This window comes from Triticum aestivum, chromosome 6D, assembly GCF_018294505.1.
Source record: "Triticum aestivum cultivar Chinese Spring chromosome 6D, IWGSC CS RefSeq v2.1, whole genome shotgun sequence".
In the NCBI taxonomy this organism is placed as follows: Eukaryota; Viridiplantae; Streptophyta; class Magnoliopsida; order Poales; family Poaceae; genus Triticum; species Triticum aestivum.
In genome coordinates, this window is record NC_057811.1 from 165,733,382 (window position 1) to 165,757,260 (window position 23,879).

Below are 23,879 nucleotides of genomic sequence, written 5' to 3' on the forward strand. Positions count from 1 at the left end.
GCCGACGGGGAGGACGGGGGCGGCGGAGCAGGGGGAGACTCTAATACTCTGTAGTAAATATTTGTTTTGCTTTGGCATTTTTCTGAATGCATATTAAATATTTCAGCTGAAACGTCAACTCGGGGCTTTGGTGAATGAGCTTGAAGAAAAAGGCTTTTTCAACACTGCCAATAATTCTGCTGATTGGGTACTTCCTACAATGACAAGTTTTGTTATTCCATAGTTAATTTATCATGCACTAATTGTTTGCTTGCTGCAGGAGAATAAGCTCTTTTCAGAACGTGTAGATAAATTCAACAACGAAGTTTTTGCTGGGCATCACCTCCCCAAATACTATGTGTTCAGAGGAATTATTGTATGATCTTTTATGACTTATTCTCCTGTATTTCAAATTGGCACTAATGCTAAGTTTGAATTGCAACTAATCTCAGGATTATCGTTCAATCTTGATGCGCAAGGGTAGCTCTCAACAAGCCGCTTTTAGTGAGGTAGACTATTTCCCTTTTTTTTCAATTCAATATCAATGAACTAGACAGCTTATTGATTGCTTCTATTAGGTTGTTGATGAAGTATGTGACAGGTGGATTGAAAGTTGCGAAGAGGTACATAATTTTATACTGTTCTACAACATTTAAAGCATTTTAAGTTGTCTCAAACCGCATAGGATGAGTGGTGGAAGATGGAAAGTTTGCATTACTGAAAAACATTTGTATTTCAGTCTAATCTTTTTTATTGCTTGTATGTTTGTCCAGTTTTGGATGGAGACAAGCTATCATGAGCACCTCTTCTATGATATTGTTAGACGACCTCTGGAACAGGTTAGCATCTTAGCCGTCATGAATTGCACAGTTCATATTGATAGATGCTGCTTTTTTGTTACTACACTGCAAATATATGATGGTGGCCTGTACATGTTGAAAAAAGAAAGACAAGATATTTTGGTTCAAGGATTACAACTATTGCTTCGTGAGACATTTCTACGATAACCCTGAAATGTTGGTTCTGTTAATGTGCTAATTTTTTAATATGTATGTCTAAATACGATTTTATGCATTAGACTTGCAAATTGTACCTAATCTTCTGTTAGGAAAAAATGCCAATTAAATCTGGGGTCTTTATTTCATGGGTCTTGTTGATGAAATACTGTTATTGATGTTCATTACTTCGTAACATGCCACTCGATTTCCCTTTTTCTATTAATTCATACGCTCACTTTTGCAGGTCTTTACAACAGATACAATGAGCAGATATTGAGGAAAAAGAGGAGTGACATGACTGGCCCCCTTGTTGACAGCTAAATTGTTCATGGTGGTGTCGCCTAAGTGGCAGGCTTAAGATAGGGCTCAACTGCTTCTCTGAAGAAAAAAATAGAGAATTTGGCCGATGAGTAGTTGAGACCCAGAAGTGTCATTGCCCTCACTAACAATCTCAGTCGAGGCAGTATCATCCTGCAGCTGCCTGACTTCCTGTCATGCCTGAGTGGATAGGGGGAGATGGAACTCCTCTCTCAGCCCAGTCATGCCTAAGGACCCCCTCACCAAAGTGTCTTCATTTGTGCATATTAGGAAGCCCTGGAATAAGCAACTGGCAAAATTTGAGGCTGCCACAGATCCTTGCAGAAAAGGGTCGAGGAGCCATCTGTGATATTAACTTTCAAAACACCACGGTACACTTCAGTGAGCTGAATAATGTCACGCCACCAAACGGACCCACAAGGGTCGTCAGAAGCATGAGGAACCTTGTTTTCGTAGTATGTGGACCAAACCAAATTCACCCAGGGGACATCATGTTTATTATATAATTTATGTATTTCAGGAGAAGGCCCTTATTTTGAAGTTTGATATCCAGAACAACCAAACATCCCCAGTTTTTCTCGCTGCAGACAAGCTCCCAGGCAGCCAATGAGCTGTACTTGTCCCCCTGTTCGGTTTTCTTTGTCCAGAGACATCTACGCCTGAGCTTATCAAGGTATTGCAGAATCCTTGGTGGCAGTGCTCCCCTGAGAGAGCATTGATAAGGAGGAAGAGAGCCTGCGCTCCACTCCATTCCATGGGCATGAGATCAGCCATGGATAGTCTTGTGGTCCCATCGGCAGGCTGAGGTACGTGAAGGGCATGGATCTGACAGAGCATTGAAAGATCTCTGCTAGAGCACTGCTTTTGTGAGCAGACAAGTTGATACAAAATAGATTTCTGGAAATCAATGTTTGGACCAACGGAAGCAGTATAGTCTATCAAAATATTTTTCATCGTCACTGTTTGAGCAGGGCATGCAGGAAACACCATCATCGTGTCGTCAGCATACTGAATACCAGGGTAGTCTGAATCTCCCACTGCAGTAATGGGCAACGACAGAAGATTTCTTTGGTGATAATCATTGATCATTGCCTGAAGCAAGTCGGCTGCCAGCACGAAGATTAGCGGAGATAGGGATCACCCTAGTGAATACCCCTAAGGCAATGAAATTATTTGCCCGGTACCCCGTTGAGCAGAACCCAAGAAACTCCAGACCCGAAAATGCGCTTAATCCACCCTAGCCAGCGGTGATCAAACTGCATTGCTTTCATAATATTCAGCATGGCTGCATGCTCTATAGTATCGAAGGCTTTGGCGAAATCCAGTTTCAGAATGAAAGTCCCATTACCAGAAGCTTGACATTGGTAAATATACGAACTCCCATCCGAGGCAATCCTGAATGGTTCTCCCTTTGAAAAAGCCATATTAGTTTCTGTGGGTAATGTGCAATATCAATCTCTGTAGTTGGTTGGCAAGAACCTTCATGATCACTTTGAGGCAACAGTTTAGGAGTGTGCTCGGCCTATAGTCATTTGCAGTCTCCGGTGAGGCAGTTTTCGGGATCCGTGTAATGTAGCCAGTGTTTATACTCTGGAGATTGAGTTTGCCATCATAAAAGTGCTCAACTGGTAGAAATCGTATCTGACAATGTGCCAGCCAGATTTCAGAAACACGCCACTAAACCCGTCAGGCCCCTGTGCCTATCTGCAGGCATCACTTGATCACGCTATCTATCTCATCGCGGTAAAAGGCTCAGAGAGCACCACTGAAGCTCCCAGACAAATCTGAAGTCCTGACATTGCATATAAAGAGTGTCTGGGAAATTCCTCACCTCTGGCTATGCGCCTTGATCTAAACTCCATTTTTCATGGAATCGAGGGCCTTGAGCATCCATTTTGAAAGATATTGGAATTGGATGGAAGTCGGATCATCTGGTTCCTGTTTGTTACTATCCTATCTTCTACTGCTTCAGGTCAAACCACCAAGAAGCCAAAACCCCACCACTATTGTGCATGCAACTAAACAGAAATAAATGGATTCATCATGTCTACGCGGTAGCCTACTGGGTGTAGTATAGGTACGATAACAAGCTAAAAGGGCATCCAATCTGAAGTTGTTACAGGAGTGTTGAAATTAGTTTATTACCTCAATAGTTTTTGCACCTATCAATTTTTTTAATTCTGTCCAATAAATTGCAGGATGCTGTAGAGAAGCTTTCCATCAATTTATCAAGAACTTTTAGTGTGATGGGCCTCAGAGCGACACACTTTTTTAGAGGCTTCGACTGGTTTGTCGTTTATCACATTGCTCTATTTTTTCAGCTATGTCTGCCAGATTGTTGAGTTAGACATATTGCTGCGCTCTCCTATTTTCTTATATTTGTGAGACTGCAATTCATAGGATACTTGTGTAAATTTTCTGACCAGACTTCAACAGATGTTGTATGTGCTGATGGCTGTGAGTTGGAGAATTTGGTCTTTACTTTCTAGGAAAGGATTTCCTTTCCATTATACTCCTGCTGTGAACATTTAGCTTAAATTTTGTTACAATTGTTTTACGGTTTAAGGTCTTCATATAACAATGCTATTGGATGTGTTTTCGTGGTACCCAAGAAGTTAGCACCTTCTTCTACTGTAGTATTGTTAGGCCAGGATGAGGATTTGTGGCTCTCGGGTGCCACACACCCCTATATGAATATAGCATTAAAAATATATCAGAAAATTTCAAAAAATTCTGAAATTTTGGAATATCAAACTTGGGTGTCCCTTGTACACCCGTGTTCAGTTTCGTGGGGGGTGGATGCCCGTAGTAATCTCGGTAAAAAAGTTAAAAAATTCTTATGTATAAGGGAAAAAAATTGGATGGGTCGTACGTCGGACCCTATTTCCTTCGCCACGGATACCACAGGCACCCATTCCCCGCGAAACTGAATACGGGTGTACAACGGGTACCTAGATTTGATATCCCAAAATTTCAGAATTTTTGTTTTTTTTTCAGATATTTTATTTAATGCTATACTGATATAGGGGTGTGTGGCACCTGAGAGCTGCAATGCATTTTCCTGTTAGGCCATTCTTTTTGTGAAAAGGAACTGCATCTCCACTTCTGGACTTGCAGTAGAAGCCGACCTATACAATTGCAAATAAAATCTTAATATTATATGTAAAACGCCATAAAACAGGGATCATCAGTAGGTCCAAATAATTTACTTTGCAATCAGAGGATCCAAGTAATTGTAAGCATAGGTGATACATTGAATTTAGTCAAGACATGATAACATACATTAGTGTCTCCAGCAGCAGGTCTGTTCTATCTTAGGAATAGTGGCAAATTACAGCACATAGTAACTTGGATGTAACAAAAGAGATAAGAAATGATTGTTAAACGTACGTGACAAGAAGGCCTTGACCTCTTGGCGTACGGCAGATAGCTAGGTTGTTAGGATTTGATCTTATCTCTCTGTAACCTCCTAGTATATCCCTTGCACTACAAGTTGTAATCTGAACCACCTCATGTACGCGATCAAGGAGTCGCGACCCTGCAATATAACACGAAGCTGTCGCCCAGAACAGGGTACGACGTTCCAACCATTGTGTTTCACATGGTATACAGAGCCTAACTCCTCCATCGCATCTAGCCACCAGAAAGCTTCCGCCATGGCCTCGTCCTCCACCACCAACCCTGGTCTCTCTGGCCAGATCACCGAGAAGCTTACCTGCACCAACTTCATCCTCTGGCGGACACAGATCACGCCTCAGCTTCGTGGTGCCGGCGTCTTCGGCTATGTGGATAGCAGCACGCCGGAGCCGCCCAAGGTCGTCATCAACAAGGACAAAGACGGGAAGGAGGTCACCACACCCAACCCCCTTCATCCGATCTGGTTTCGGGAAGACCAACAGGTACTAGGATACCTTCTGAACAACCTTTCCAAGGAGGTGCTCGTGCAGGTGACATCGATTACCCATGCCCACGAGCTGTGGACAGCGGTGGCGAACATGTTTTCATCCCAGTCGCTGTCACGTATCAACAACATCCGCGTCGCGCTGTCCAACGCTCAGAAGGGCACTCAGTCCGTCGCGGCATTCTTCGCGCACATGCGCTCCCTCGCCGACGAACTGGCCGCGGCGGGCAAGCCCCTTGACGACGACGAGCTCATCTCCTACATCCTCGCCGGCTCGGACATGGAGTACCAGCCCCTCGTCTCTGCCCTCGACGCCCGCACCTCGCCTGTCACCCTTGACGAACTGTTTGCTCAGATGAGTAACTTCGATCAGAGGGTGGCCTTGTTCCAGGGTGCCAACGGCGGCTTCAAGTCGTCTGCTAACGCCGCCAGGCGCGGCCGCGGTGGTGGCTCACGCTACCGCGGGCCGCCGCACGGGAAGGGCAAGAGTGCATGAGGCACCAACTACAACAACTCTCGCAGCGTTGTGTTGGGAATCGTAGCATAATTTTAAAATTTTCCTACGCTCACCAAGATGCATCTATGGAGTCTACTAGCAACGAGGGGAAAGGAGTGCATCTACATACCCTTGTAGATCGCGAGCGGAAGCGTTCCAATGAACGTGGATGACGGAGTCGTACTCGCCGTGATCCAAATCACCGATGATCGAGTGCCGAACAGACGGCACCTCCGCGTTCAACACACGTACGGTGCAGCGACGTCTCCTCCTTCTTGATCCAGCAAGGGGAAAGGAGAGGTTGATGGAGATCCAGCAGCACGACGGCGTGGTGGTGGATGTAGCGGGTCTCGGCAGGGCTTCGCCGAGCTTCTGCGAGACGGAGAGGTGTAGCAGGGGGAGAGGGAGGCGCCCAAGGCTGTCGGTTGCTGCCCTCCCTCCCCCCTCCCTTTATATAGGCCCCTGGGGGGGCGCCGGCCCTGGGAGATGGGATCTCCAAGGGGGGCGGCGGCCAAAGGGGGGGAAGGGGTTGCCTTGCCCCCCAAGGCAAGGGGGAAGCCCCCCCACCCTAGGGTTCCCAACCCTAGGCGCATGGGGGGAAGCCCAAGGGGGGCGCCCCAGCCCACTAAGGGCTGGTTCCCTTCCACTTTCAGCCCACGGGGCCCTCCGGGATAGGTGGCCCCACCCGGTGGACCCCCGGGACCCTTCCGGTGGTCCCGGTACAATACCGGTAACCCCCGAAACTTCCCGGTGGCCGAAACTTGACTTCCTATATATAATTCTTCACCTCCGGACCATTCCGGAACCTCTCGTGACGTCCGGGATCTCATCCGGGACTCCGAACAACTTTCGGGTTTCCGCATACACATATCTCTACAACCCTAGCGTCACCGAACCTTAAGTGTGTAGACCCTACGGGTTCGGGAGACATGCAGACATGACCGAGACGCCTCTCCGGTCAATAACCAACAGCGGGATCTAGATACCCATGTTGGCTCCCACATGTTCCACGATGATCTCATCGGATGAACCACGGTGTCGAGGATTCAATCAATCCCGTATGCAATTCCCTTTGTCAATCGGTATGTTACTTGCCCGAGATTCGATCGTCGGTATCCCAATACCTTGCTCAATCTCGTTACCGGCAAGTCTCTTTACTCGTACCGCAATGCATGATCCCGTGACTAACGCCTTAGTCACATAGAGCTCATTATGATGATGCATTACCGAGTGGGCCCAGAGATACCTCTCCGTCACACGGAGTGACAAATCCCAGTCTCGATCCGTGCCAACCCAACAGACACTTTCGGAGATGCCTGTAGTGCACCTTTATAGTCACCCAGTTACGTTGTGACGTTTGGCACACCCAAAGCACTCCTACGGTATCCGGGAGTTGCACGATCTCATGGTCTAAGGAAAAGATACTTGACATTGGAAAAGCTCTAGCAAACGAAACTACACGATCTTTTATGCTATGCTTAGGATTGGGTCTTGTCCATCACATCATTCTCCTAATGATGTGATCCCGTTATCAATGACATCCAATGTCCATAGTCAGGAAACCATGACTATCTGTTGATCAACGAGCTAGTCAACTAGAGGCTTACTAGGGACACGTTGTGGTCTATGTATTCACACATGTATTACGATTTCCGGACAATACAATTATAGCATGAACAATAGACTATTATCATGAACAAAGAAATATAATAATAACCTTTTATTATTGCCTCTAGGGCATATTTCCAACAGTCTCCCACTTGCACTAGAGTCAATAATCTAGTTACATTGTGATGAATCGAACACCCATTGCGTCCTGGTGTTGATCATGTTTTGCCCTAGGGAGAGGTTTAGTCAACGGATCTGCTACATTCAGGTCCGTGTGTACTTTACAAATATCTATGTCTCCATTTTGAACACTTTCATGAATGGAGTTGAAGCGACGCTTGATATGCCTGGTCTTCCTGTGAAACCTGGGCTCCTTCGCAAGGGCAATAGCTCCAGTGTTGTCACAGAAGAGAGTCATCGGGCCCGACGCATTGGGAATCACCCCTAGGTCGGTAATGAACTCCTTCATCCAGACTGCTTCCTGTGCTGCCTCCGAGGCTGCCATGTACTCCGCTTCACATGTAGATCCCGCCACGACACTTTGCTTGCAACTGCACCAGCTTACTGCTCCTCCATTCAAAATATACACGTATCCGGTTTGTGACTTCGAGTCATCCAGATCTGTGTCGAAGCTAGCGTCGACGTAACCCTTTACGACGAGCTCTTCGTCACCTCCATAAACAAGAAACATATCCTTAGTCCTCTTCAGGTACTTCAGGATATTCTTGACCGCTGTCCAGTGTTCCATGCCGGGATTACTTTGGTACCTTCCTACCAAACTTACGGCAAGGTTTACATCAGGTCTGGTACACAGCATGGCATACATAATAGACCCTATGGCCGAGGCATAGGGGATGACACTCATCTTTTCTATATCTTCTGCCGTGGTCGGGCATTGAGCCTTGCTCAATTGCACACCTTGCAATACAGGCAAGAATCCCTTCTTGGACTGATCCATACTGAACTTCTTCAATATCTTGTCAAGGTATGTACTCTGTGAAAGACCAATGAGGCGTCTTGATCTATCTCTATAGATCTTGATGCCTAATATATAAGCAGCTTCTCCAAGGTCCTTCATTGAAAAACACTTATTCAAATAGGCCTTTATACTTTCCAAGAATTCTATATCATTTCCCATCAATAATATGTCATCCACATATAATATGAGAAATGCTACAGAGCTCCCACTCACTTTCTTGTAAACACAGGCTTCTCCATAAGTCTGTGTAAACCCAAACGCTTTGATCATCTCATCAAAGCGAATGTTCCAACTCCGAGATGCTTGCACCAGCCCATAGATTGAGCGCTGGAGCTTGCATACTTTGTTAGCATTCTTAGGATCGACAAAACCTTCCGGCTGTATCATATACAACTCTTCCTTAAGGAAGCCGTTAAGGAATGCCGTTTTGACGTCCATCTGCCATATTTCATAATCATAGTATGCGGCAATTGCTAACATGATTTGGACGGACTTCAGCTTCGCTACGGGTGAGAAAGTCTCATCGTAGTCAACCCCTTGAACTTGTCGATAACCCTTAGCGACAAGTCGAGCTTTGTAGATGGTCACATTACCATCTGCGTCCGTCTTCTTCTTAAAGATCCATTTGTTTTCTATGGCTCGCCGATCATCGGGCAAGTCAGTCAAAGTCCATACTTCGTTTTCATACATGGATCCTATCTCGGATTTCATGGCTTCTAGCCATTTGTCGGAATCCGGGCCCGCCATCGCTTCTTCATAGTTCGAAGGTTCACCGTTGTCTAACAACATGATTTCCAGGACAGGGTTGCCGTACCACTCTGGTGCGGAACGTGTCCTTGTGGACCTACGAAGTTCAGTAACTTGATCTGAAGCTTCATGATCATCATCATTTACTTCCTCCCCAGTCGGTGTAGGCACCACAGGAACATTTTCCCGCGCTGCGCTACTTTCCGGTTCGGAAGGGGTGACTATCACCTCATCAAGTTCCACTTTCCTCCCACTCAATTCTTTCGAGAGAAACTCCTTCTCCAGAAAGGACCCGTTCTTGGCAACGAAGATCTTGCCTTCGGATCTAAGGTAGAAGGTATACCCAATAGTTTCCTTAGGGTATCCTATGAAGACGCATTTTTCCGACTTGGATTCGAGCTTTTTAGGTTGAAGTTTCTTGACATAAGCATCGCATCCCCAAACTTTTAGAAACGACAGCTTAGGTTTCTTCCCAAACCATAATTCATACGGTGTCGTCTCAACGGATTTCGACGGAGCCCTATTTAAAGTGAATGCGGCAGTCTCTAAAGCATAACCCCAAAATGAGAGTGGTAAATCGGTAAGAGACATCATAGATCGCACCATATCCAATAGAGTGCGATTACGACGTTCGGACACACCATTTCTCTGAGGTGTTCCAGGCGGCGTGAGTTGTGAAACTATTCCACATTTCCTTAAGTGTGTACCAAATTCGTGACTTAAATATTCTCCACCACGATCTGATCGTAAGAATTTTATTTTTCTGTCACGTTGATTCTCAACTTCACTCTGAAATTCCTTGAACTTTTCAAAGGTTTCAGACTTGTGTTTCATTAGGTAGACATACCCATATCTACTTAAATCATCAGTGAGAGTGAGAACATAACGATATCCTCCGCGAGCCTCAACACTCATTGGACCACACACATCGGTATGTATGATTTCCAATAAGTTGGTTGCTCGCTCCATTGTTCCGGAGAACGGAGTCTTGGTCATCTTACCCATGAGTCATGGTTCGCACGTGTCAAATGATTCGTAATCAAGAGACTCCAAAAGTCCATCTGCATGGAGCTTCTTCATGCGCTTGACACCAATGTGACCAAGGCGGCAGTGCCACAAGTATGTGGGACTATCGTTATCAACTTTACATCTTTTGGTATTCACACTATGAACATGTGTAACATCACGTTCGAGATTCATCAAAAATAAACCATTGACCAGCGGGGCATGACCATAAAACATATCTCTCAAATAAACAGAACAACCATTATTCTCGGATTTAAATGAGTAGCCATCTCGAATTAAACGAGATCCAGATACAATGTTCATGCTCAAAGCTGGCACTAAATAACAATTATTGAGGTTTAAAACTAATCCCATGGGTAGATGCAGAGGTAGCGTGCCGACGGCGATCACATCGACCTTGGAACCATTCCCGACGCGCATCGTCACCTCGTCCTTCGCCAGTCTCCGTTTATTCCGTAGTTCCTGTTTTGAGTTACAAATATGAGCAACCGCACCGGTATCAAATACCCAGGAGCTACTACGAGTACTGGTAAGGTACACATCAATTACATGTATATCACATATACCTTTGGTGTTGCCGGCCTTCTTCTTGTCCGCTAAATATTTGGGGCAGTTCCGCTTCCAGTGACCACTTCCCTTGCAATAAAAGCACTCAGTCTCGGGCTTGGGTCCATTCTTTGACTTCTTCCCAGTAACTGGTTTACCGGGCGCGGCAACTCCCTTGCCGTCCTTTTTGAAGTTCTTCTTACCCTTGCCCTTCTTGAACTTAGTGGTTTTATTCACCATCAACACTTGATGTTCTTTTCTGATCTCCCTTTCCGCTGATTTCAGCATTGAATATACCTCAGGAATGGTCTTTTCCATCCCCTGCATATTGTAGTTCATCACAAAGCTCTTGTAGCTTGGTGGAAGCGACTGGAGGATTCTGTCAATGACCGCGTCATCCGGGAGATTAACTCCCAGCTGAGACAAGCGGTTGTGCAACCCAGACATTCTGAGTATGTGCTCACTAACAGAACTGTTCTCCTCCATTTTACAGCTGAAGAACTTGTCGGAGACATCATATCTCTCGACCCGGGCATGAGCTTGGAAAACTAATTTCAGCTCCTCGAACATCTCATATGCTCCATGTTTCTCAAAACGCTTTTGGAGACCCGGTTCTAGGCTGTAAAGCATGCCGCACTGAACGAGGGAGTAATCATCAGCACGCTGCTGCCAAGCGTTCATAACGTCTTGGTTTTCTGGGATTGGTGCATCACCTAGCGGTGCTTCTAAGACATAATCTTTCTTGGCTACTATGAGGATGATCCTCAGGTTCCGGACCCAGTCCGTATAGTTGCTGCCATCATCTTTCAGCTTGGTTTTCTCTAGGAACGCGTTGAAATTGAGGACAACGTTGGCCATTTGATCTACAAGACATAGTGTAAAGATTTAAGACTAAGTTCATGATAATTAAGTTCATCTAATCAAATTATTTAATGAACTCCCACTCAGATAGACATCCCTCTAGTCATCTAAGTAAAACATGATCCGAGTTTAACTAGGCCGTGTCCGATCATCACGTGAGACGGACTAGTCAAGATCGGTGAACATCTCCATGTTGATCGTATCTTCTATACGACTCATGCTCGACCTTTCGGTCCTCCGTGTTCCGAGGCCATGTCTGTACATGCTAGGCTCGTCAAGTCAACCTAAGTGTATTGCGTGTGTTCCGAGGCCATGTCTGTACATGCTAGGCTCGTCAACACCCGTTGTATTCGAACGTTAGAATCTATCACACCCGATCATCACGTGGTGCTTCGAAACAACGAACCTTCGCAACGGTGCACAGTTAGGGTGAACACTTTCTTGAAATTATTATAAGGGATCATCTTACTTACTACCGTCGTTCTAAGCAAATAAGATGCAAAAACATGATAAACATCACATGCAATCAAATAGTGACATGATATGGCCAATATCATTATGCTCCTTTGATCTCCATCTTCGGGGCACCATGATCATCTTCTTCACCGGCATGACACCATGATCTCCATCATCATGATCTCCATCATTGTGTCTTCATGAAGTCGTCACGCCAACGATTACTTCTACTTCTATGGCTAACGCGTTTAGCAACAAAGTAAAGTAATTTACATGGCGTTATTCAATGACACGCAGGTCATGCAAAATAATAAAGACAACTCCTATGGCTCCTGCCGGTTGTCATACTCATCGACATGCAAGTCGTGATTCCTATTACAAGAATATGATCAATCTCATACATCACATATATCATTCATCACATCTTCTGGCCATATCACATCACATAACATATGCTGCAAAAACAAGTTAGACGTCCTCTAATTGTTGTTTAAGTTTTTACGTGGTTTGTAGGTTTCTATCAAGAACGTTTCTTACCTACGTATGACCACAACGTGATTTGCCAATTTCTATTTACCCTTCATAAGGATCCTTTTCATCGAATCCGTTCCGACTAAAGTAGGAGAGACAGACACCCGCTAGCCACCTTATGCAACTAGTGCATGTCAGTCGGTGGAACCTGTCTCACATAAGCGTACGTGTAAGGTCGGTCCGGGCCGCTTCATCCTACAATGCCGCCGAAACAAGAAACGACTAGTAGCGGCAAGAAGAATTGGCAACATCAACGCCCACAACTTCTTTGTGTTCTACTCGTGCATAGTAACTACGCATAGGCCTGGCTCATGATGCCACTGTTGGGAATCGTAGCATAATTTTAAAATTTTCCTACGCTCACCAAGATGCATCTATGGAGTCTACTAGCAACGAGGGGAAAGGAGTGCATCTACATACCCTTGTAGATCACGAGCGGAAGCGTTCCAATGAACGTGGATGACGGAGTCGTACTCGCCGTGATCCAAATCACCGATGATCGAGTGCCGAACGGACGGCACCTCCGCGTTCAACACACGTACGGTGCAGCGACGTCTCCTCCTTCTTGATCCAGCAAGGGGAAAGGAGAGGTTGATGGAGATCCAACAGCACGACGGCATGGTGGTGGATGTAGCGGGTCTCGGCAGGGCTTCACCGAGCTTCTGCGAGACGGAGAGGTGTAGCAGGGGGAGAGGGAGGCGCCCAAGGCTGTCGGTTGCTGCCCTCCCTCCCCCCTCCCTTTATATAGGCCCCTGGGGGGCGCCGGCCCTGGGAGATGGGATCTCCAAGGGGGGCGGCGGCCAAAGGGGGGGAAGGGGTTGCCTTGGCCCCCAAGGCAAGGGGGAAGCCCCCCCCCCACCCTAGGGTTCCCAACCCTAGGCGCATGGGGGGAAGCCCAAGGGGGGCGCCCCAGCCCACTAAGGGCTGGTTTCCTTCCACTTTCAGCCCACGGGGCCCTCCGGGATAGGTGGCCCCACCCGGTGGACCCCCGGGACCCTTCCGGTGGTCCCAGTACAATACCGGTAACCCCCGAAACTTTCCCGGTGGCCGAAACTTGACTTCCTATATATAATTCTTCACCTCCGGACCATTCTGGAACCTCTCGTGATGTCCGGGATCTCATCCGGGACTCCGAACAACTTTCGGGTTTCCGCATACACATATCTCTACAACCCTAGCGTCACCGAACCTTAAGTGTGTAGACCCTACGGGTTCGGGAGACATGCAGACATGACCGAGACGCCTCTCCGGTCAATAACCAACAGCGGGATCTGGATACCCATGTTGGCTCCCACATGTTCCACGATGATCTCATCGGATGAACCACGGTGTCGAGGATTCAATCAATCCCGTATGCAATTCCCTTTGTCAATCGGTATGTTACTTGCCCGAGATTCGATCGTCGGTATCCCAATACCTTGCTCAATCTCGTTACCGGCAAGTCTCTTTACTCGTACCGCAATGCATGATCCCGTGACTAACGCCTTAGTCACATAGAGCTCATTATGATGATGCATTACCGAGTGGGCCCAGAGATACCTCTCCGTCACACGGAGTGACAAATCCCAGTCTCGATCCGTGCCAACCCAATAGACACTTTCGGAGATGCCTGTAGTGCACCTTTATAGTCACCCAGTTACGTTGTGACGTTTGGCACACCCAAAGCACTCCTACGGTATCCGGGAGTTGCACGATCTCATGGTCTAAGGAAAAGATACTTGACATTGGAAAAGCTCTAGCAAACGAAACTACACGATCTTTTATGCTATGCTTAGGATTGGGTCTTGTCCATCACATCATTCTCCTAATGATGTGATCCCGTTATCAATGACATCCAATGTCCATAGTCAGGAAACCATGACTATCTGTTGATCAACGAGCTAGTCAACTAGAGGCTTACTAGGGACACGTTGTGGTCTATGTATTCACACATGTATTACGATTTCCGGACAATACAATTATAGCATGAATAATAGACAATTACCATGAACAAAGAAATATAATAATAACCATTTATTATTGCCTCTAGGGCATATTTCCAATAGTCTCCCACTTGCACTAGAGTCAATAATCTAGTTACATTGTGATGAATCGAACACCCATTGCGTCCTGGTGTTGATCATGTTTTGCCCTAGGGAGAGGTTTAGTCAACGGATCTGCTACATTCAGGTCCGTATGTACTTTACAAATATCTATGTCTCCATTTTGATCACTTTCACGAATGGAGTTGAAGCGACGCTTGATATGCCTGGTCTTCCTGTGAAACCTGGGCTCCTTCGCAAGGGCAATAGCTCCAGTGTTGTCACAGAAGAGAGTCATCGGGCCCGACGCATTGGGAATCACCCCTAGGTCGGTAATGAACTCCTTCATCCAGACTGCTTCCTGTGCTGCCTCCGAGGCTGCCATGTACTCCGCTTCACATGTAGATCCCGCCACGACGCTTTGCTTGCAACTGCACCAGCTTACTGCTCCTCCATTCAAAATATACACGTATCCGGTTTGTGACTTCGAGTCATCCAGATCTGTGTCGAAGCTAGCGTCGACGTAACCCTTTACGACGAGCTCTTCGTCACCTCCATAAACGAGAAACATATCCTTAGTCCTCTTCAGGTACTTCAGGATATTCTTGACTGCTGTCCAGTGTTCCATGCCGGGATTACTTTGGTACCTTCCTACCAAACTTACGGCAAGGTTTACATCAGGTCTGGTACACAGCATGGCATACATAATAGACCCTATGGCCGAGGCATAGGGGATGACACTCATCTTTTCTATATCTTCTGCCGTGGTCGGGCATTGAGCCTTGCTCAATTGCACACCTTTACAGGCAAGAACCCCTTCTTGGACTGATCCATACTGAACTTCTTCAATATCTTGTCAAGGTATGTACTCTGTGAAAGACCAATGAGGCGTCTTGATCTATCTCTATAGATCTTGATGCCTAATATATAAGCAGCTTCTCCAAGGTCCTTCATTGAAAAACACTTATTCAAATAGGCCTTTATACTTTCCAAGAATTCTATATCATTTCCCATCAATAATATGTCATCCACATATAATATGAGAAATGCTACAGAGCTCCCACTCACTTTCTTGTAAACACAGGCTTCTCCATAAGTCTGTGTAAACCCAAACGCTTTGATCATCTCATCAAAGCGAATGTTCCAACTCCGAGATGCTTGCACCAGCCCATAGATTGAGCGCTGGAGCTTGCATACTTTGTTAGCATTCTTAGGATCGACAAAACCTTCCGGCTGTATCATATACAACTCTTCCTTAAGGAAGCCGTTAAGGAATGCCGTTTTGACGTCCATCTGCCATATTTCATAATCATAGTATGCGGCAATTGCTAACATGATTTGGACGGACTTCAGCTTCGCTACGGGTGAGAAAGTCTCATCGTAGTCAACCCCTTGAACTTGTCGATAACCCTTAGCGACAAGTCGAGCTTTGTAGATGGTCACATTACCATCTGCGTCCGTCTTCTTCTTAAAGATCCATTTGTTTTCTATGGCTCGCCGATCATCGGGCAAGTCAGTCAAAGTCCATACTTCGTTTTCATACATGGATCCTATCTCGGATTTCATGGCTTCTAGCCATTTGTCGGAATCCGGGCCCGCCATCGCTTCTTCATAGTTCGAAGGTTCACCGTTGTCTAACAACATGATTTCCAGGACAGGGTTGCCGTACCACTCTGGTGCGGAACGTGTCCTTGTGGACCTACGAAGTTCAGTAACTTGATCTGAAGCTTCATGATCATCATCATTTACTTCCTCCCCAGTCGGTGTAGGCACCACAGGAACATTTTCCCGCGCTGCGCTACTTTCCGGTTCGGAAGGGGTGACTATCACCTCATCAAGTTCCACTTTCCTCCCACTCAATTCTTTCGAGAGAAACTCCTTCTCCAGAAAGGACCCGTTCTTGGCAACGAAGATCTTGCCTTCGGATCTAAGGTAGAAGGTATACCCAATAGTTTCCTTAGGGTATCCTATGAAGACGCATTTTTCCGACTTGGATTCGAGCTTTTTAGGTTGAAGTTTCTTGACATAAGCATCGCATCCCCAAACTTTTAGAAACGACAGCTTAGGTTTCTTCCCAAACCATAATTCATACGGTGTCGTCTCAACGGATTTCGACGGAGCCCTATTTAAAGTGAATGCGGCAGTCTCTAAAGCATAACCCCAAAATGAGAGTGGTAAATCGGTAAGAGACATCATAGATCGCACCATATCCAATAGAGTGCGATTACGACGTTCGGACACACCATTTCTCTGAGGTGTTCCAGGCGGCGTGAGTTGTGAAACTATTCCACATTTCCTTAAGTGTGTACCAAATTCGTGACTTAAATATTCTCCACCACGATCTGATCGTAAGAATTTTATTTTCTGTCACGTTGATTCTCAACTTCACTCTGAAATTCCTTGAACTTTTCAAAGGTTTCAGACTTGTGTTTCATTAGGTAGACATACCCATATCTACTTAAATCATCAGTGAGAGTGAGAACATAACGATATCCTCCGCGAACCTCAACACTCATTGGACCGCACACATCGGTATGTATGATTTCCAATAAGTTGGTTGCTCGCTCCATTGTTCCGGAGAACGGAGTCTTGGTCATCTTACCCATGAGGCATGGTTCGCACGTGTCAAATGATTCGTAATCAAGAGACTCCAAAAGTCCATCTGCATGGAGCTTCTTCATGCGCTTGACACCAATATGACCAAGGCGGCAGTGCCACAGATATGTGGGACTATCGTTATCAACTTTACATCTTTTGGTATTCACACTATGAACATGTGTAACATCACGTTCGAGATTCATCAAAAACAAACCATTGACCAGCGGGGCATGACCATAAAACATATCTCTCAAATAAACAGAACAACCATTATTCTCGGATTTAAATGAGTAGCCATCTCGAATTAAACGAGATCCAGATACAATGTTCATGCTCAAAGCTGGCACTAAATAACAATTATTGAGGTTTAAAACTAATCCCGTGGGTAGATGCAGAGGTAGCGTGCCGACGGCGATCACATCGACCTTGAAACCATTCCCGACGCGCATCGTCACCTCGTCCTTCGCCAGTCTCCGTTTATTCCGTAGTTCCTGTTTTGAGTTACAAATATGAGCAACCGCACCGGTATCAAATACCCAGGAGCTACTACGAGTACTGGTAAGGTACACATCAATTACATGTATATCACATATACCTTTGGTGTTGCCGGCCTTCTTCTTGTCCGCTAAATATTTGGGGCAGTTCCGCTTCCAGTGACCACTTCCCTTGCAATAAAAGCACTCAGTCTCGGGCTTGGGTCCATTCTTTGACTTCTTCCCAGTAACTGGTTTACCGGGCGCGGCAACTCCCTTGCCGTCCTTTTGAAGTTCTTCTTACCCTTGCCCTTCTTGAACTTAGTGGTTTTATTCACCATCAACACTTGATGTTCTTTTCTGATCTCCCCTTCCGCTGATTTCAGCATTGAATATACCTCAGGAATGGTCTTTTCCATCCCCTGCATATTGTAGTTCATCACAAAGCTCTTGTAGCTTGGTGGAAGCGACTGGAGGATTCTGTCAATGACCGCGTCATCCGGGAGATTAACTCCCAGCTGAGACAAGCGGTTGTGCAACCCAGACATTCTGAGTATGTGCTCACTAACAGAACTGTTCTCCTCCATTTTACAGCTGAAGAACTTGTCGGAGACATCATATCTCTCGACCCGGGCATGAGCTTGGAAAACTAATTTCAGCTCCTCGAACATCTCATATGCTCCATGTTTCTCAAAACGCTTTTGGAGACCCGGTTCTAGGCTGTAAAGCATGCCGCACTGAACGAGGGAGTAATCATCAGCACGCTGCTGCCAAGCGTTCATAACGTCTTGGTTTTCTGGGATTGGTGCATCACCTAGCGGTGCTTCTAAGACATAATCTTTCTTGGCTACTATGAGGATGATCCTCAGGTTCCGGACCCAGTCCGTATAGTTGCTGCCATCATCTTTCAGCTTGGTTTTCTCTAGGAACGCGTTGAAATTGAGGACAACGTTGGCCATTTGATCTACAAGACATAGTGTAAAGATTTAAGACTAAGTTCATGATAATTAAGTTCATCTAATCAAATTATTTAATGAACTCCCACTCAGATAGACATCCCTCTAGTCATCTAAGTAAAACATGATCCGAGTTTAACTAGGCCGTGTCCGATCATCACGTGAGACGGACTAGTCAAGATCGGTGAACATCTCCATGTTGATCGTATCTTCTATACGACTCATGCTCGACCTTTCGGTCCTCCGTGTTCCGAGGCCATGTCTGTACATGCTAGGCTCGTCAACACCCGTTGTATTCGAACGTTAGAATCTATCACACCCGATCATCACGTGGTGCTTCGAAACAACGAACCTTCGCAACGGTGCATAGTTAGGGTGAACACTTTCTTGAAATTATTATAAGGGATCATCTTACTTACTACCGTCGTTCTAAGCAAATAAGATGCAAAAACATGATAAACATCACATACAATCAAATAGTGACATGATATGGCCAATATCATTATGCTCCTTTGATCTCCATCTTCGGGGCACCATGATCATCTTCGTCACCGGCATGACACCATGATCTCCATCATTGTGTCTTCATGAAGTCGTCACGCCAACGATTACTTCTACTTCTATGGCTAACGCGTTTAGCAACAAAGTAAAGTAATTTACATGGCGTTATTCAATGACACGCAGGTCATGCAAAATAATAAAGACAACTCCTATGGCTCCTGCCGGTTGTCATACTCATCGACATGCAAGTCGTGATTCCTATTACAAGAATATGATCAATCTCATACATCACATATATCATTCATCACATCTTCTGGCCATATCACATCACATAACATATGCTGCAAAAACAAGTTAGACGTCCTCTAATTGTTGTTTAAGTTTTTACGTGGTTTGTAGGTTTCTATCAAGAACGTTTCTTACCTACGTATGACCACAACGTGATTTGCCAATTTCTATTTACCCTTCATAAGGATCCTTTTCATCGAATCCGTTCCGACTAAAGTAGGAGAGACAGACACCCGCTAGCCACCTTATGCAACTAGTGCATGTCAGTCGGTGGAACCTGTCTCACATAAGCGTACGTGTAAGGTCGGTCCGGGCCGCTTCATCCTACAATGCCGCCGAAACAAGAAACGACTAGTAGCGGCAAGAAGAATTGGCAACATCAACGCCCACAACTTCTTTGTGTTCTACTCGTGCATAGTAACTACGCATAGGCCTGGCTCATGATGCCACTGTTGGGAATCGTAGCATAATTTTAAAATTTTCCTACGCTCACCAAGATGCATCTATGGAGTCTACTAGCAACGAGGGGAAAGGAGTGCATCTACATACCCTTGTAGATCACGAGCGGAAGCGTTCCAATGAACGTGGATGACGGAGTCGTACTCGCCGTGATCCAAATCACCGATGATCGAGTGCCGAACGGACGGCACCTCCGCGTTCAACACACGTACGGTGCAGCGACGTCTCCTCCTTCTTGATCCAGCAAGGGGAAAGGAGAGGTTGATGGAGATCCAACAGCACGACGGCATGGTGGTGGATGTAGCGGGTCTCGGCAGGGCTTCACCGAGCTTCTGCGAGACGGAGAGGTGTAGCAGGGGGAGAGGGAGGCGCCCAAGGCTGTCGGTTGCTGCCCTCCCTCCCCCCTCCCTTTATATAGGCCCCTGGGGGGCGCCGGCCCTGGGAGATGGGATCTCCAAGGGGGGGCGGCGGCCAAAGGGGGGGAAGGGGTTGCCTTGCCCCCCAAGGCAAGGGGGAAGCCCCCCCACCCTAGGGTTCCCAACCCTAGGCGCATGGGGGGAAGCCCAAGGGGGGCGCCCCAGCCCACTAAGGGCTGGTTCCCTTCCACTTTCAGCCCACGGGGCCCTCCGGGATAGGTGGCCCCACCCGGTGGACCCCCGGGACCCTTCCGGTGGTCCCGGTACAATACCGGTAACCCCCGAAACTTTCCCGGTGGCCGAAACTTGACTTCCTATATATAATTCTTCACCTCCGGACCATTCTGGAACCTCTCGTGACGTCCGGGATCTCATCCGGGACTCCGAACAAGTTTCGGGTTTCCGCATACACATATCTCTACAACCCTAGCGTCACTGAACCTTAAGTGTGTAGACCCTACGGGTTCGGGAGACATGCAGACATGACCGAGACGCCTCTCCTGTCAATAACCAACAGCGGGATCTGGATACCCATGTTGGCTCCCACATGTTCCACGATGATCTCATCGGATGAACCACGGTGTCGAGGATTCAATCAATCCCGTATGCAATTCCCTTTGTCAATCGGTATGTTACTTGCCCGAGATTCGATCGTCGGTATCCCAATACCTTGTTCAATCTCGTTACCGGCAAGTCTCTTTACTCGTACCGCAATGCATGATCCCGTGACTAACGCCTTAGTCACATAGAGCTCATTATGATGATGCATTACCGAGTGGGCCCAGAGATACCTCTCCGTCACACGGAGTGACAAATCCCAGTCTCGATCCGTGCCAACCCAACAGACACTTTCGGAGATGCCCGTAGTGCACCTTTATAGTCACCCAGTTACGTTGTGACGTTTGGCACACCCAAAGCACTCCTACGGTATCCGGGAGTTGCACGATCTCATGGTCTAAGGAAAAGATACTTGACATTGGAAAAGCTCTAGCAAACGAAACTACACGATCTTTTATGCTATGCTTAGGATTGGGTCTTGTCCATCACATCATTCTCCTAATGATGTGATCCCGTTATCAATGACATCCAATGTCCATAGTCAGGAAACCATGACTATCTGTTGATCAACGAGCTAGTCAACTAGAGGCTTACTAGGGACACGTTGTGGTCTATTTATTCACACATGTATTACGATTTCCGGACAATACAATTATAGCATGAATAATAGACAATTACCATGAACAAAGAAATATAATAATAACCATTTATTATTGCCTCTAGGGCATATTTCCAACACGTTGCACGCGGGAACAGCAGCAACGGCGGCGGTCGTCCCTCCTCCAACAACAACAGGGGCCGCCGCAACAACTCCACCAAGCGCCCTGACGCCATCCGTTGTCAGATCTGCGGCAAGCCTGGCCATTCAGCCAAGCACTGCTGGTACATGTTTGATGAAGATGAGGATTCAGATCAACATGAGAAGATGGCGGGTGCAGCAGATGGATCATATGGCGTGGACACAAACTGGTACGTGGATAGTGGAGCCACGAACCACATCACCAGTGAACTCGAGAAGGTGACCATGCGGGAAAAATACCGCGGGCAAGATCACATCCACACTGCTAGTGGAGAAGGTATGAAGATCAGTCACATTGGTCATTCAATTATTAAAACCCCTCGTAGGAAAATTCATCTTCGAATTTTTTTGCATGTTCCTAGTGCCTCAATGAACCTACTCTCCGTTCATCGCATTGCCATTGATAACCATGTATTCCTTGAGTTTCACCCCTTCTTCTTTTTGATCAAGGATCAGGCAACGAGGAAGGTGCTGTATCGAGGTAGATGCGTTCGTGGGCTCTACCCGTTGATTCCGCAGATTCGAAGATTCAATAAACAAGTTTTTTGTGCCACCAAACTTTCGTCTACACGATGGCATGATCGTTTAGGACATGCATCTTTTTCTTTAGTTGAGAAATTGCTTAGGAAAAATAAGCTCCCATTTGTTCGAGAGCACAATGTCGAAACAATTTGTGATTCATGTCAGCGAGCTAAGAGTCATCAACTACCTTATCCTGTGTCTACTAGTATTTCTACCAAACCTTTGCAACTTATTTTTTCTGATGTTTGGGGCCCTGCACCCTCCTCTGTTGGTAGACATACATACTACGTTAGTTTCATTGATGACTATAGCAAATACTCATGGATCTATCTTCTAAAGAAAAGATCCGAAGTGTTCCAAGTCTTCAAAAACTTTCAAGCTCTCGTTGAACGAAAATTCGATAGCAAAATCATAGCCGTCCAGTTTGACTGGGGCGGGGAGTATGAAAAACTCAACTCCTTCTTTCAAGAACTTGGCATATCTCACCATATCTCTTGTCCTTACGCTCACCAACAAAACGGGTCTGCAGAACGCAAACACAGACACATCGTAGAGGTTGGTCTTGCCCTTCTAGCTGGCGCATCTATGCCCCTCAAATTTTGGGATGAGGCATTCCTCACCGCCGTCCATCTTATCAACATACTGCCTAGTCATGTCATTAATAATGAAACACCCACTGAAAGGCTTCTTCAAGTTAAACCAGACTACACAACTCTTCGTGTGTTTGGATGCGCCTGTTGGCCCAACCTCAGGCCATACAACAATCGCAAGCTCATGTTTCGCTCAAAACAGCGTGCTTTTATCAGATATAGTGCTCAACACAAAGGGGTGAAGTGTCTTGACATATCCACCGGACGTGTCTATATCTCCCGTGACGTCGTGTTCGACGAAACAAAATTCCCCTTTGCCGATCTCCATCCAAACGCCGGTGCTCTACTTCACAAAGAAATATTACTCTTACCGTCCCATCTTACCGGTCTTGAGCATGGGGAAAATAATTGTGATGATCCTTTGTTGACTAATCCTCATAACCGTGTGCATGAGTATTGTGATGATACAGATACATCTCAGGAAAAAGATGGACAAGAAACTACTGAAATTGGTGAAGAAACAGCCCTCAATAGGCATGGTTTCATGTGTCCTGCGTTTGGGGGCATATCTCGCTCGGGATCAGGGCTGCAGCAGCTCAGCAGCCAATCTTCCTCGGGATCGGCGCGACTGCAGAATGCCAGCGCCACAGAAACCGCGTCGCCCGCGTCGTCTTCTGCCAGGCGCGGTGCTGTCGACTCGGCGGCTGGCACGCGGCCTGGTGCGGCTGGCTCCGACACGGCACCTGGCCCGCACCAATCATCCACACCCACGCGGCCCATTGCGGCTCGCTGGCCTGCTGGTGGGCCATGCCACTACACCCGGCGCCCGCGCTCCAGTGCGGATCCGACAGGCGGTCGATCCGATGCTGCTACGGACGCAGGCGCGCGATCCGGTGCAGATCCGCTCAGGCCCGCGCCATCATTGCAGCATGATGGGTCGGTTGCCCCTTCGGGATGCGGCGCGGGATCCTCTGTGCCGCCCCTCTCCACTCCGTCTGCTTCAGAAGCCGCAGAAAATCCTGCTGCACTGGGGGAATCTGCCTCGGGATTGCTGGGATCGTCAGCTGCCGGATCTTCTGCGCTAGCTCCTTCTCCGCCACGTACACGCCTTCAGAAAGGGGTAATCCAGCCTATTAATTACAAATGTGTAACCAAATTTGGTCTAGCGTGTTCTACAGGAGAACCAAACTCTCTAGATGAAGCACTTGCAGATGCTCGTTGGAAGAGGGCTATGGAAGAAGAATATATGGCA

The 23,879-nt window shown here is 46.7% G+C and overlaps 1 long non-coding RNA gene and 1 pseudogene across 1 annotated transcript; both read left to right on the top strand.

The window, feature by feature from the left end:
- The first annotated feature begins 6 nt into the window (after positions 1 to 6).
- Positions 7 to 3,901, top strand: LOC123144327 (uncharacterized). The gene is made up of 7 exons (XR_006471374.1): positions 7 to 187; positions 260 to 355; positions 432 to 488; positions 558 to 602; positions 753 to 818; positions 1,222 to 3,372; positions 3,494 to 3,901. It is a non-coding gene; the product is annotated as an uncharacterized lncRNA (long non-coding RNA).
- Positions 3,902 to 5,428: 1,527 nt separating this feature from the next.
- LOC123146597 (uncharacterized) lies at positions 5,429 to 5,567 on the top strand (annotated as a pseudogene).
- Positions 5,568 to 23,879: the final 18,312 nt, after the last annotated feature.